Source organism: Lonchura striata, chromosome 2 (assembly GCF_050655825.1).
Source record: "Lonchura striata isolate lonStrDom1 chromosome 2, ASM5065582v1, whole genome shotgun sequence".
NCBI lineage: Eukaryota > Metazoa > Chordata > Aves > Passeriformes > Estrildidae > Lonchura > Lonchura striata.
Window position 1 is genome coordinate 51,276,907 of NC_140704.1, and position 14,136 is coordinate 51,291,042.

The following is a 14,136-nucleotide window of genomic DNA, read 5'->3' on the forward strand; positions in this document are numbered from 1 at the left end:
TGTTTTTGTGTAAAGTTCTTTAAAAACTGGTTTAGTAAACTCTAATCTCTATTTATTTGGACTATTTATAATAAAGCCCATTAGAATCTCCCTTGAAAATATTTGCATTGAGTGAAATTAAATTCTTATGGGCACAAAAAGAGCCTACTTAGCCAGCTACTAATTTAGATAGGGTCTGAAACTGAGTGTCAAACATTTTTCTTCACTCCATGTTCTTTAGTTGTTTGGCAATGTGGCAATGTGGGAAAGATAGCTGCCTCAACAACTATAGCTGGAGTTTCTTCTTAAATTTGGTAATACATGTCTGTATGCTGTCTGTAATCTGCATATTTTTACTGGTAAAACAATTGCTCTGCTACCTGGTGTATGTCCTTTCTTTGCTCTATAAGGGGTAGAAACAATATTACAGAGATGAGGATAAGGAGGTTTTTTCCTGCTGAAATGAACTGTCATCATTTTCAGAATGCATTTGTTTTATTGAACATCTTTTTATCATTTGCTAAAATAAATATTCAAAAACACACCATGCAAAATATCTCCCAATGACACACACAGATCAAAAACTCCTTACTCTATTAAGCATTAAAAACATCTATTCATTAGTAATACTAGTTTTATGGCTTTTTATAACTTTTCCTATTTCTGAGGCCTTGCCTGTATTCAACAAAAAATATCTTCCTTTTTCTGTCCTGCAGAGACAATCTTATGCCTGTCTCTCTCTGCTCTATAGGCAGTGTCCTAATGTGAAAGATATAATCTGAGTAAAATTCAGAGGAGCTGTTTTTTAGTTTGAGTTTGACTTTGTAGTTTGCTGCTTCTGTTTCAGATTCAGAGAAAGAATATTTGTGTCTGAAAGTTTGTCTTCCAATTATTTGTTAACCTTTTCCTTCCAGCCTTGACTTCATTATACATTAGCATATCACAGCTGCGGCAATAGTACTACTGTCAAAAGAAGACAAAAACTGAAGACGGATTTGAAAAAATAAAAGAGCCCTTGCAGGGCCCTAGATTTGAATTGTTTATAATTCCTTTGGATAAAACCATTGGGTTTCTGATTTTGTCTAATTCACTCCTGGCCGTATGTTTTTCTTCTGATATTCCTGTAGTCCCCCAAGACTTTCTCTGATTTTGAGAAAGCAGTTTGTTGGCCATATAAAACAAGGCCACAACTACATTTAGCTAAATCAAGGCCTCTTTATGATTTTGCAATTTCTTTCCCAGGGGCTTTCACTTTAAAATTCTTCTCAGTTTATCAAACAATCCCTAATTGCTCTTTAGCATCCAGTTAAGTTTAATGCTTTGTATATTTTGTATTCAAACAAGAAAGTTTTGTTGATCATTTATGCTACTTATGAAGCTCTGCTTTTTCCCTTCCTTCTTATTCCCAAATGCGAGGTGAATACAACCAAGAGAAATTCTTTTATCACAAGCAATAAAGCCAGTGGTTGTTAAGTAGTAGTCTATGATTTGCATTGGCTTTGTTGCAGTTTTAATGAAAAGCATGATAAAAGAAGTGCAGAGGAGCCCACAATAAATGTTTTAGGGTAGTAGTTCTGCCTTGTAAAAGTTTGCAAATCCCTGAGCTTGATCACAGAGAAACTACAGCATTTTTGTTATGGTGCCATGTTTGGTCTGGCAAATATTCACAATGTTTGGAAACAGTCATAAGTTACTAAAATTTCTTTCAGGATATGCTTGCATTTAATAAAAAAAAAAAAATCCATCCTCTTTGTTCAGTAACTGTCCTTCCTCCCAACAAAAAAAGTGCATTGCTTTATTTTTCCTGTAAACTAAAGTAGTGTATACAGACACACAGAAGGGATATTGTCTTAGGTTGCAAGATGTGGCTGGGGGTGTGTATTCTATTGCCATCTGTTAGAGGTGGGGCAGTTATCTTCTGTTAATTTGGCCATTTTCTTTATCTCTTTCACAAACCAATCTTCCCTCCAGGGAGACATCTGCTGTTAATGGGCACTGAATGTCACTGCATGACTGATGAAAATTACAGCACCCCATTGTGAGATGCTCCACCCAAGGGGAGGAGCCAAGCATTCCTACCTGAATATAATCTGAGAATTGGAACACAACAGTCAGTCTTTTCCCACAAGATTCCCAGAGGAGCAGCTTTCTTCTCTATTTGATTCCCAGAGGAAGATCAGGCCCATCTACAGCATCACTAGTCCTTCAGAAGAAAACGACAGCCTTCTAAAAGATCACTGCTTCATCAGAACCACACCTGTCACTACAGGACCACTGCAGCCACCATCTAATTGGACTGCTACTAACACCCTGACCCACAGATTGTAGGTTGTGTTCTGACTCTGTCAGTGGTTTGGTTTTTTGGTTTTTTTTTTTTTGTACTATTGCATTTGTATTTTTAATTTTCCTAATAAACAACTGTTATTCCTATTCCCATGTCTTTGCCTGAGAGACCCTTAATTTCAAAATTCTAATAATTTGAAGGGAAAGAGTTTACATTTTCCATTTCAAGGGAAGCCTTCTGCCTTCCTTAGCAGACACCTGTCCTTTCAAACCAAGACAGATTTATATAACAGGTACTTAAAATGTCAGGTTTAAGTCCTTTGAGCCTGCAAAATCTAGGCAGGGAAGGAGCCAGACTGTGCTTCCCAATTTTCTAAATGTGTCATCACATTTGTGAAGGACTGGTTTTGCACCAGGGAGACTAGCAGTAGAATTTAAAAGACTCGATCCAGGAAGCATAACAAAGGATGATTTGAAGGACTGCATTTACAGTGCTGTTAAATCAGTATGTGCCAATGCATAGTACGTGACCACCAGCTCCCTAACATTTTGCTCAGATCCAGCACTCCCACCGTGTTAACCTGAAGCCAGACAATGTGCCAGAAACTTGCAAAAAAAAACCAAAATTGGATAAAGTGGGTCAAATTTGACATTCATTTGGCAGATAACAATACCTGATGTTCATCTGTCTGCATTCCATGAGCTGGCCATCTTGCAGTTCATCAGCATTGCTTTCATTCAGAGTCTGCCTTATGAATGACTGCCTGTGATGTTCCAGGTGAGTGCCTTCTTCTATTTATTTTTACAAGGGAGATACTCAAAATAGACTCACATGGGATGAAAAGTAATTGGAAAATAGCACCCCTCCTGAAACACTCCTACAGCCGTTTTAACCCAGAGTACATTGGGACAGTGCTCTACACCACACTCAGCTTAGTTTATGTGACTTGACTTCTTTTTATTCTCTGCTTATACATGGAGCCTGGCAGAAACCCATTAACTCTTCTACACTAAAGAAACATACACAGAGCACAAAGAACAAGGAAATGAGAAGATTCCTCTGGCTGCCTTGCAGTCTGGCTAACATGGACTGAGACAGGGTTAACAACCTGGGAAACTGATATGAGCCATAACTCATCAGAGAATACGTAGAAGAGAATAATGAAATAATTAAGATTGGAAAAGACTTTCAAGATCACTGAATCCAATCTTTGACCAAATACACTATGTCCACTAAATCATATCACCAAGTGCCACATCTATTAGTTTTTGAACACTTCCAGACATGGTAACTCCACCACTTATGAGGTTTAACCCCTCTTTCACTAAAGAAATTTTTCAAAATATCCAACCTGAACCTTTCTTAGTGCAACTTAAGGACATTTTCCCTTGTCCTGCTGCTGGTTGCCTGCGAGAAGAGACCAAGCTCCAGCTTCCTACAACTTCCTTTCAGGCAGTTAGAGAGAGATAAGATCTCCCCTGAGCCTTTTTCTGTTCAGGCTTAACATCCCCAGCTCCTTCAGCCTCTTGTCTGAGGACTTGTGTTTCAGATTCTTCAACAGCTCTGTTGCCCTTCTCTGGATGCATTCTGGATGTCTTTCCTGTAGTGAGAGGCTCAGAACCTGAGATACTCAAGATGCGGCCTTACCAGTGCCAAATACAGGGGAATTATCACTTTCCTGGTCCTGCTGGCCACACTATTGCTGATAGAGGCAGGAAGCCATTGGCCTTCTTGGCCAACTGGGCACACTGCTGGCTTATGTTGAGTCCCTGTCAACCAGCAGCCCCAGGTCCCTTCCTGCTGGGCAGCTTTCCCAACAACGACTCTTCCCCCAGCTTGTTGTGCTGTCTGGTGTTGTTGGAATCCAAGTGCAGGACCTGGCAATTCACCTTATTGAACCTCATCCTGTTGCCTTCAGCCCATTGATCCAGCCTGACCAGATCTTTCTGTAGAGCCTTCCTGCCCTCCAGCAAATCAACTTGGTGTTGTCTGTATGTATGGCCAAGCAGTAAGTATACAGATATCAGGAGTAACTTCCTGAATGTAATGGTTTATCTATGTGGAGACTGGTATGCATTTCAGTTTTGTTATGAAGTCACTGCATTTAAAAGTATTGCTTAAACTACAGCATTGATAACTTCCTTGATTTTGAAAATGGGTGGGCCTGTTATTCTTGACCTCATCTAATAATGTTAAACTGTCCAAAAAAAGGGCTTCCCTATTGAAGTTGAAGCTAGCTATTTATTACTGTTTGGCATGGAAAATGTCACTGACAACAGAGGTATTCCTTCAATGTGCTTCTATAAAGTGGCTAGTGTTACAAAACTGTTTTGTCAAAGAGAAAAAGATCTGTTGTCCTTTGATTTTCTTAAGTCTTTCTTGGTGGCTTTTGATACATGGTCACATTAAGGCCTTGTGATTTGTGCTACCAATATATTTTCAAAATTCAGTCAGTATGTCTTTATGTTTTGCACTTTACTTTCAAAATTAGATGCTGTGAACAGCTCAGGTCTTGAAATTTCAAGGTTGCAGCCCTTAAAATTTACCCTCCTCAAAAAGTGTCTTGCCAAGTGTCAGAGATCTGGAGTTAGAAGTAAATAGAGTTGACAGGACCATTTAACTTATATTCTTAGGTATTCTTCCTGTAATAATACAAGGATGACATAAAAAGATGCCGGAATCCATTATCCATTTCCTCCCCTGACATAATTTAGCTAGTTAATAGAGGACTAGTTTATTGCTAAAATAAATCTGCTATTTATTAATAAACTTTTATTGTTAATATTGTGTTGAGTAAACTGGTTCTCTGTAATTTTCCACTTTACTCTTAGTGTTTTTTAAATATTTGTTAATTTCAGATGCACTTTTTTTGATGTGTAGACCCCATATAAATATGAAGTCCCTTCAAACTTTGTGGTGAGAGAAGACTGAGGAGGAGAAATGAGATCATTTTGTACTAACAGTGAGTTCACATAAACTATTAACCATGAATCCATAGAAAACAGGGATTTACTATCTCTGATACTGAGAAACTAGTTAAAGTTTTTCTTTTCTCATGTCCATGTTCATGACTGAGAATAAACTGCACTCACAATTAATCTTTTCCAGGTACATACATGCTATCAAGTTGTTGTCTCTACACAAGGCACACTTGGTTCTCCTAGCAGTCTGCACTGAACATATTTCTTCAGTCTTTTATTGCTTTACTTGCCCTCATTGGTTTCTTTCTGATTTATTTAATATTTTGGGTCAAAGCCAGTGCTTTTCCACTAGCATCAACTTGACTTACAAAATAAATCTTGGCATAACAGAAACAAAGGTAATGGCAGCACCAGAGTGGTGTGTACAAATGCAGACCTGGCCTCGCAGAGTTGATGTAAAATAGTGTTTCTATTGCTCCCTGGATTCCTCACTGGGTAATGCTACTGTTTATGCATTTCAAAACAGCAGACACCACTTTTTGCAGCAGTAGCTGCACACTTCATGCTTGTCTGGAGTTAATAGGCTCAGGCTGTACTGGGATCTCTTGATTATGCTTCGGTATGGTGAAACACTTCAGGTGTACAATGTTTGATCCCAGCCCCAGCCTGCACAACAGAGCCTCTCTCTTTCCTCAGCAAAGCACCTTGAGCATATGGTTTGGGGCTTTTTTCTAGTGTTTGCTGCAGTTTAGCTGCCTCCTTGGCAGTTAACTGCTCATTTTAGTGTGTCTTAGGCAATTTAGGCCAAACAGCCTAATCTGGTGGTCCACAGATACATATTTAAAGCATTAACCAAGCACTAAACAGGTAGACTGACTTTGATTTTTTTCCCCCTCATTTTGTCTAAAATCAGTAGGATTCCTGAGTGCTTGAGAATTTGGAGCATCACGTCACTTTTGGGGCACATAAAGTTTAAGACTGAAGCGTTGATATTGTCAGAAAGTGGGATTTAGGAAAAGTAAGCTCCTCAGCTGCATGTCCCTGCAGGGGTAGTGCGAAAAGAGAACCTGAATGAAGCTAAAAACATTCCTGTTTGTTTACCACACTCAGTCAAGGTAGACAGAGAAAGGGCTACCACAGCTCAGGTGTGAAAAACACTCAGTAGAACTTGATGTCAGCAAAATTTCATTTATTACTGTGTTCCTGGTGTACCAGAGAAGAAAAAAGGTGTTAATTGCTTCCCCAGTTGGACTGATTAGACTTCTCTTATGTAACTGATAATGTAATCTCTTACTTCTTAAGATAAGGACTCTGTCTCTAGAAGGATGACTCCTGCTGGAGCTTGCAGAGGTAGCTAATTCAAAGACACCCTAAGGCACAAGGCTGCCAGTCTGAAGTCCAGCAGTAGAAATATACTGACATAGTTATTCCTTACATAATGTATTAATCATTGCTACATTTAATGTGATTACCTGTCTGAATTCTTTGTAGTTTTTTGTCACAATTGCCTATATATATATATATATATATATATATATATATATATGTATATATTTGACAAGTAGCATGCATACAACAAAAACTGATTTGTTTATATGTGTGGCATGTGCATAAAATCTTGATTTTTTTTTTTTTTTTCTCTTGAAGGAATATAAACAAGGTTCCACCACCCCAAACATTTTGTCTGGAAATTAGGCGGATGCTCCCCACAGTCTGTGTTTCCTTTGAAACAAACTTCCAGTCCAAACTGGATCTCCTGTGAGACATCACCTCTTGGTGATTCAGTGCAATTCTTCATGGATGGAATATTCCTGGTAAACTACAACTCCCATATAGCTCAGCAGAGCAGAAATCTTCATTTTCTTGAAACCCCCAAATGTTTTCCATCTTACAGGTACTGCTCATAAAAATATAGCTTTTTGTAAATGAAATGCAAGTCCTGGATAGAAGATAACTCAGGAGAGCCATAGACTGAGTTTTCAGTTACAGAATGTGCTTTTCTAGCACAATGTACCTTACAATCCGTGGTCACTTTTTAAGCAAGTAATTAAACTTTACTGTGAATTGTGTAAGAAAAATTATACCCATTTAACAGATGGAAACAAAAAAAACCCAATAGCTGGAAGTCCCCAGGAGAGACAGAATACTGCATTAATTTCCAACTTCTGTATCTTAGCCTCTTTCATAGCATCATATATTCTTTTCCAACTGCAATTTTTACAATTATTTCTCAGTAGATCAACTTTCTTTGAGCTACAGCACTTGAGAAGATGTTTTAATTCATCCTCATCACCTCAACAAGCCAACGATCATTGTCCTTGGAGACTGTTTCTCTGAAAATGCTGGTTTTGCCTTGGACAGTGACTTCAGGAACATGCTGGTGTGCCCTGTAAAAGAGCCTGAAGCATTCAGTGTTGTTGCATTGATAAAACAAGTTGTCTACTCAGGACATGAAGAAGAAACCTTTACAAAATAGTTCCTGGTGGTAAATAACTGTTCTATTATGCAAAATGCCTTGTCACAAAACATTTGTCTTGTCTTATTTTGGTTATGGCTCAGATATTTTATAACGCAGTAGGCTGCCTTTCATGAAGAATCAACCTGGATTTTTTTTTATTTCATATTTCTTAACTCTCTGTTTTATAATACAATTCTACTATAGGCATCTGAAAATGTCTTCTGCTGATAAAAATGTTGTTTTGTTGTTTTTTTTATAATTTTGTGGGACAGCTATTTTAGTATAACATCTACTTTTAGAGGCTTATTTACAAAAAAAAAAAAAAATCCTCATGAATGGTTAGAGCCTTGAACTAGAAGCTGTTCTTGTTTGCATTACTGTAACACCCTCAGGTCTCTTAAGAGAGCTTGCACTTGCCTTTGTATTACACTAAGATATTATAGACAAACAGTAAGATGCCATTTACCATTTCTATCCCTGAAGAGCCCTCAACCTTCTTGTTAGTTGCCTGACTTGTATGCTCATTACTTTTTCTTCTTTCCCTCTCATCCATATGCAGTTTATTCTTCTTTCTATTTCGCTATTTTTACTCATAGGATTCATCCCTACCACGGAGTGTTTGAAAACAGCAGTTATATTATTCTGGCACTGTACAAATACCACAGTGCCCACCTGAAATACTTACCGTTTAAGATATAGGCTTGCTGCTGGGATGGGTTTATTTAAAGAGGGAATTGTGCCTGAATATGAATATGAATGGAGCTAGGCTAGTTTTATATTAGTTTCACTGTGAAAACAAACTGTCTTACTCAATCCTACATCTCTATTTACTTTCTCTTTATAGCCATGTAATTCCATACACTTTGACAAAATGAATTATGTCTCATGCTAGCATTAACAATAAGAGGAATAAATGCAAACAACACAATATACAGGTAAACACTACAGGACATGGCCATTAGAGGATATACTGGAATGCAAATTGTATGCTTCAGATGCTGAAAAAGATTGGAATGTGTTTGTGTTTGGTTATTTTTATTCCCCTTGATTTAGCCCAAAGTACCCAAGATGCTCGGTGGGTCTGTTACTCTGAGATAGATTACACGATGCAATTACTTCAGTAGAAGGAAGCACTTGCCTCAAACTCTACGGAAGTCAATTTTATGCAGTTCAATTTGGATTTCAAAACAATCTCCTACATGCAGAACATAAACACTCTCCTTCTTGTCTAGGTGGAGGCAGTAAAATGAACCTCCTAATTCACACTGGGTAGTAGGAGGTGTGCTGGAACAGGGACCCACAGCTACAGTCTGTGCCAGAGAAGGGAGTTCCAGGAACCTGGGAAAATGGTGCAAAGCTGCTACAATTAGTATTGTGAGTTTTGCAATAGCTACACTGATAATCATAACATTGGCCAATAGCTTTGGTTTTGTCTCCTTATTTCCAGATTTTGCCTTTGTTTTGTTTTTACTTTTAGTATTCTTCATCCTACTGCAGGTTGGTTTGGTTTCTTTTTTTTTTTTTTTTAATATTTCAGTTTGGGTTTTTGTTTTTTTATTTTTTATGGTCCTTATCAAGCAGCTGTTCCTAGTGTGGGTACCTGATCACTGCTGCTTTTCATTTTCCATAGTCCCTCCAGGACTCTCATGTCATCAACACCTGTTTCTTATTCTTTTGGGTGGTTGCTAAAAGGCACTTTAAGAAGATTCTTTGGTGTCATCCACAGAAATTACCTGTTTATAAGGTAAACAAAGACTAAGACTTCAACTCTATTATCTTCTTCCTTTTAGCCTTTCTTTCTTCACTTTTTTGGGTTTGCTTTTTTCCCCCCAGCTTCTTCCATCATAGGAGGGCAAAATTCCTGGTCCTTTTCTTTTAGATCACCTGTCAGTTCTTACTAATAGTGTCCTCCCTTGCTAACCCACTAGCCACTCATCCACCAGCAAGTCAACAACATTCTTAGTACCTGCTTTTATAGTGAGTACAGGCAAAAAAATCTGCTCATAAAACAACTCTAAGTTTAACTTTTTGGCCTCTAATTTTTTTTTATTCTTTCCTGAAATGAAGAGAAATGGACCCTTCCTCTGATTTTGCCAGTAGTTACAGCCTGCAGTTTTTACCTCTGTAAAATTTCATTCTTGTTGGTGAACTAGATTTAAGTTTTACAGTTCACACTGCATTGATCAGTGCTCTAGTCCTCCTCTGAAGTGTCATTTTAGTACATGTAAGAAAGTCATAACTAATGCTATTGTTTTAACTGTAATTGTTGGAATGTTTATTATTCAACATAGAAAATACACTCATTAGATGGGACTCATTCTTCAACAAGTTTGTTTTGCCAGAGCTTTTCTTGGTGGGCAGTAAGGAGGACTGAGTTGTTTATTTTTTTTTAAAGCTTTGATAATATGTTTAAAAAACCTTATGGAAAACAATACTAAGTCTAAATCCCTCTATTTTTAATAGGCAGAAAATGCAATTAACCATCTTTCCCTAGAGTAGCAATATAGCAGGCTCCAGCAGGTGTGTTACTATTGCAATATCAAAATAAAAAGTCTAGTCAGCCTTTCACTATAAAAATAAGTGAAATGCAGAGCAGATGCTGTAATAACCATTAATTTACATTCACCAACTATATTTGTTGTAAAAGTAGATGAGGACACTGGAAAAACAAGTTATTTTTGGCTCTTCCCTGCAATATCACAAGAGAACTACTGTAATGTGTTTAGCAGAGCAATGAATACATATTGGCCAAATTTATCTCTGCTATAACCCTGCAGAAATGTAGAATGAATTTAGTTCTAAATTTTACTTTGTGGAAGGAAAGATAAAATTAAAGGAGTTTATTGAACATCGCCAGAATTTTTCCAGATCTGGTACTGAACCAACTTTGAAAAACTTCACAAGGAAACTAGAATGATATGCAGATTTTACCTAAATCTTACTGTTCAGAATTTACACGTGTAACTTTCTATTAGAAACAGATTGTAACGAGCTGTGTAATAACCTATATCCAGAGGAACTCAAAAAGAAAGGACAATTTCTTGGATACTGATTTCTGTAAGATTTCTGTGCTTAGCATTGGGGTCTTTGATTTTTATCATGCAGTTTGTCCCTGCAGAAACACAAGTAGATGTGGGCACATCTTTCACTGGGTGAAAGGGTCAACAGTATCTTAAGTTCTATGGTAGGTTTCACATTTGGATGCTCAAATGCTGTATATACAATTCAATGAATTTTGCCATAGATCAGTTTATGCTATTTATTTATTTTTAGAGATGAAAATAAAAAGCTGAACCAGCCTTGCCAGTTTACTGGAGGGGGTGAAAGTCCTCACTACAGAGTGCACTGTTCAAATACTGGTATAATTTGCCCTTAAGCTCATAGGATTTGTGTCACTTCTGTCTATTGTGTAATATTTGACATCCCTTTCTACTCATGGCAAAGGATAAGAAGCAGTGAAATAATTTCAGAATTATTTCTGACTTCATTTTTCATGAGATGCTGTTATTGAACCTGAGTTTTTCTCTGCAAAGCTGTCTTTTTGTATTGAGACTACAAGCTAAGAGATTGTGGTTCTAACATATCAAGACATAAGCCTTTTTCTTTCTGATTAATGTTCATGCAAGTAGATGCTTATGATATTTTGTCTATATTTTAGTTTTGCAGGTCAGATTTTTTTTAAGCCCTGTTATATATCTGCTTCAGCTTTGAATGGAAAATAGATTAATGTCTTTTACTGGTGACTTGCTAGACTTGTGAACCACATCAGTGTGAATTGTTTAGGCTGGTTAGGAAGCTAAACTTTCATGCTTTCCAGAGAAGCAAAAAAAGCCACACATTACATAAATCATCAGAGTTCATGTTAGTAGAAAAATTTGCAGAGGCTTTTGTTTTCTCTCTGATTTTTCAATGAAAATAGCCGAGAAAATTCACTACAGATCTGCTGGTAAATTTAGTTTAAGGTGGGCAATTTTCAGAGAGTAAAAAACATGCTTGAAGTCTTTTTTCCAGCTGGAAGTGTAACTATTGTGCTGCATCCTTATTTTTAGTGACAGAGCTAGTGCTTGAGAGTTTCATGCTGAGCAAATTTGAACAAGGTGAGATAAGTGGTCAGACAGTGAATTTCAGTGAATCCTCCCCATCAAACAAAGGATGAGGAAGGGAGGAGAGAAAGAGGGGGATTCTCAAATTAAATGAGAAGAGGTATGATGGTTTGAGATGCTTTGGGAAAGAAAGACATCTTATGATAGGGCAATGAAGAGACAAGATGGCATCTATGCATGTGTCATTTTTCACTGGTCCTGTCTATGGTTCTGGCTTCAACCCTGACACAGAAGGACATTCACACATGACTGTGCTGATTTCACTCTGCCAGCTGCTTTCCCTGTTGTCAATGGAAAGCAAGTATTTCTCTGGAGAGTGATTCAGAAAAAGAGCCTAATTTAGTTGAGCAAAATTGGTCTTTAGAGAATATTTACTTTTCTCCCTTGCCTATGCAGGGCACCTAAATCTGGATTTAAAGATAAACGGTGTGATTCTCTTTTCCTCAGCGGTTCTGCTCTGACTTTAAAGGTCCTGAGTAACTGGGATGTGATGTTTCTTCTGGAGATCTGTCAGTGAATAGATGCACACAAGGAAATGCATTTCAGATGCCAGACTTGAAGGGCCTCAATTCTTAGACCAAATGCATTTAAAAGACATTAAATCCAAAAGCTGAATCTCTATTAGCCAACTGGTAATGGACTTATAAAGAGGATTGGTCTATAATCAGAGTACAGGATTTATTTTGACCAGCTGTATAGGGTAGAAAAAACTTGTATCACATTCTGGACAAGTATTTTATATCCAAATTGCTATCTGGAAAGGAAACTCTTAACTTTATTTGCATTGAGGACACCACCACAGAATGGTGTTTTCAAGAAAATGTCAGTTCAACAGAAGTTATGTCTACCTCAACAGGTAATACCGTATAAAGCAAGCAGATGTGTAGGATAGAAGAGTTGATGCTGAGCATCTTGAACCCATTGTACTTGGTTCAAAGAGTGAGTTTGTGGGGGGCAAAGGAGGTTGTTCTTTAGACTAGGTTTAATTCATCAGTTACCTTGAATGTGTGATGCACACACACACAAGCTACACACGCAGCAGTAAAGAATGCATTTTATATTTTTGTCATTATTATTTTTATAGTACATTTTTGTCCCTTTTGCCTTTAATTTTTTTATACATCTCCTTTAGTCTTCCTCACTTTCAGTTATTTTTATCATTCTTCTGAAGTTAGTAGGACTTCAAAGGAAAACTCATGTAGCCATATGGACTCCACTAGTGTTATAAGTTGATAAGGAAGTGAATTTTCTTGGGAAGTTATTGTCAAGCCATGGGTGCATTGGCATTGTGCCAGCATCAAACCATGACAACTACCCACTGGCCAGCTGAACAATTACATCTTGACATGTCCAGTCTCTCCAGGCAGCATGAAATGTGAAAGAAACACCATGAAGCTAAAATGCAGTATGCACTCCCTCTGATCCTGTACATACAGCATGAGCATCTCCTGGCACATATGTGCTTTAAACTTCCAATTAACTTTGGGCATAGCAAAAAATAAACTATCTTATGGTCCTAATGGTATAACACAAAAGCCACAAACTCCGCAAGAACTTGGCTGGATTTTCAAGCATGGGTAATTAAAGACCTGCCAAACTTATCTGTGGCACAACTCCAACACTACTGTTCTGCTGGCCTAATATTGCTATCCTCAGGGGATCCAGCCCTGGAGGAATAATCATTAGCAAATTCCATTCAGGCATTTGCTTGTCTCCCTAGATTCTCCAAAGGGTGGTGAGGTTCATATCTGTGTGTTTTTTAATGTGAAGAGCAGGCAGGGATTGGTGAACATTGAGAATATTTGAGTGACAACAAAGCACAATCTGGGTAGCACTTCAAGCAGGAGTGACCTTAGAGGGTGTTTCCAAGCCATGCATTATACCTTAGAGCTGTTCTGTTCAGATATGATGCATTTGAATTAGAATTTAGAAAGAGTACCAACAAAAATGCAGATAGGAAAGGGAAGAACAGTTTATTGGCCTTTCTTTAGCGGAGAAATGCACATTCTTATTGCACTTGCTATTCCATTTATTAATATTGCAGCAAAGGATGGTACAACTGTAATCATTTTTGATTTCAATAATTTATATCAATACACAATTCATGAACTCTGTGTTTGCACATTGTAGCTGAGAATGCTACAGCTGAAGAGGATCTACTGAAAATGTAAGAGATGAGTATTTCTAATCATATCTTTGTTCTTTTCAGTTTCCTAGAAGAACAGAACAGCTACAAAATGCAAAGATCCAGGTAATTACTGGTATTAAAACTGCTGTAAAATACATGAATGAATGCAGGTCATAAAACAATAAAAAATTACCCATGAACCTGAGTGTTGAAAACAATGTGTAAACATTGCATTCTTAGCTCTTGAGTCATCAGAGAGCACA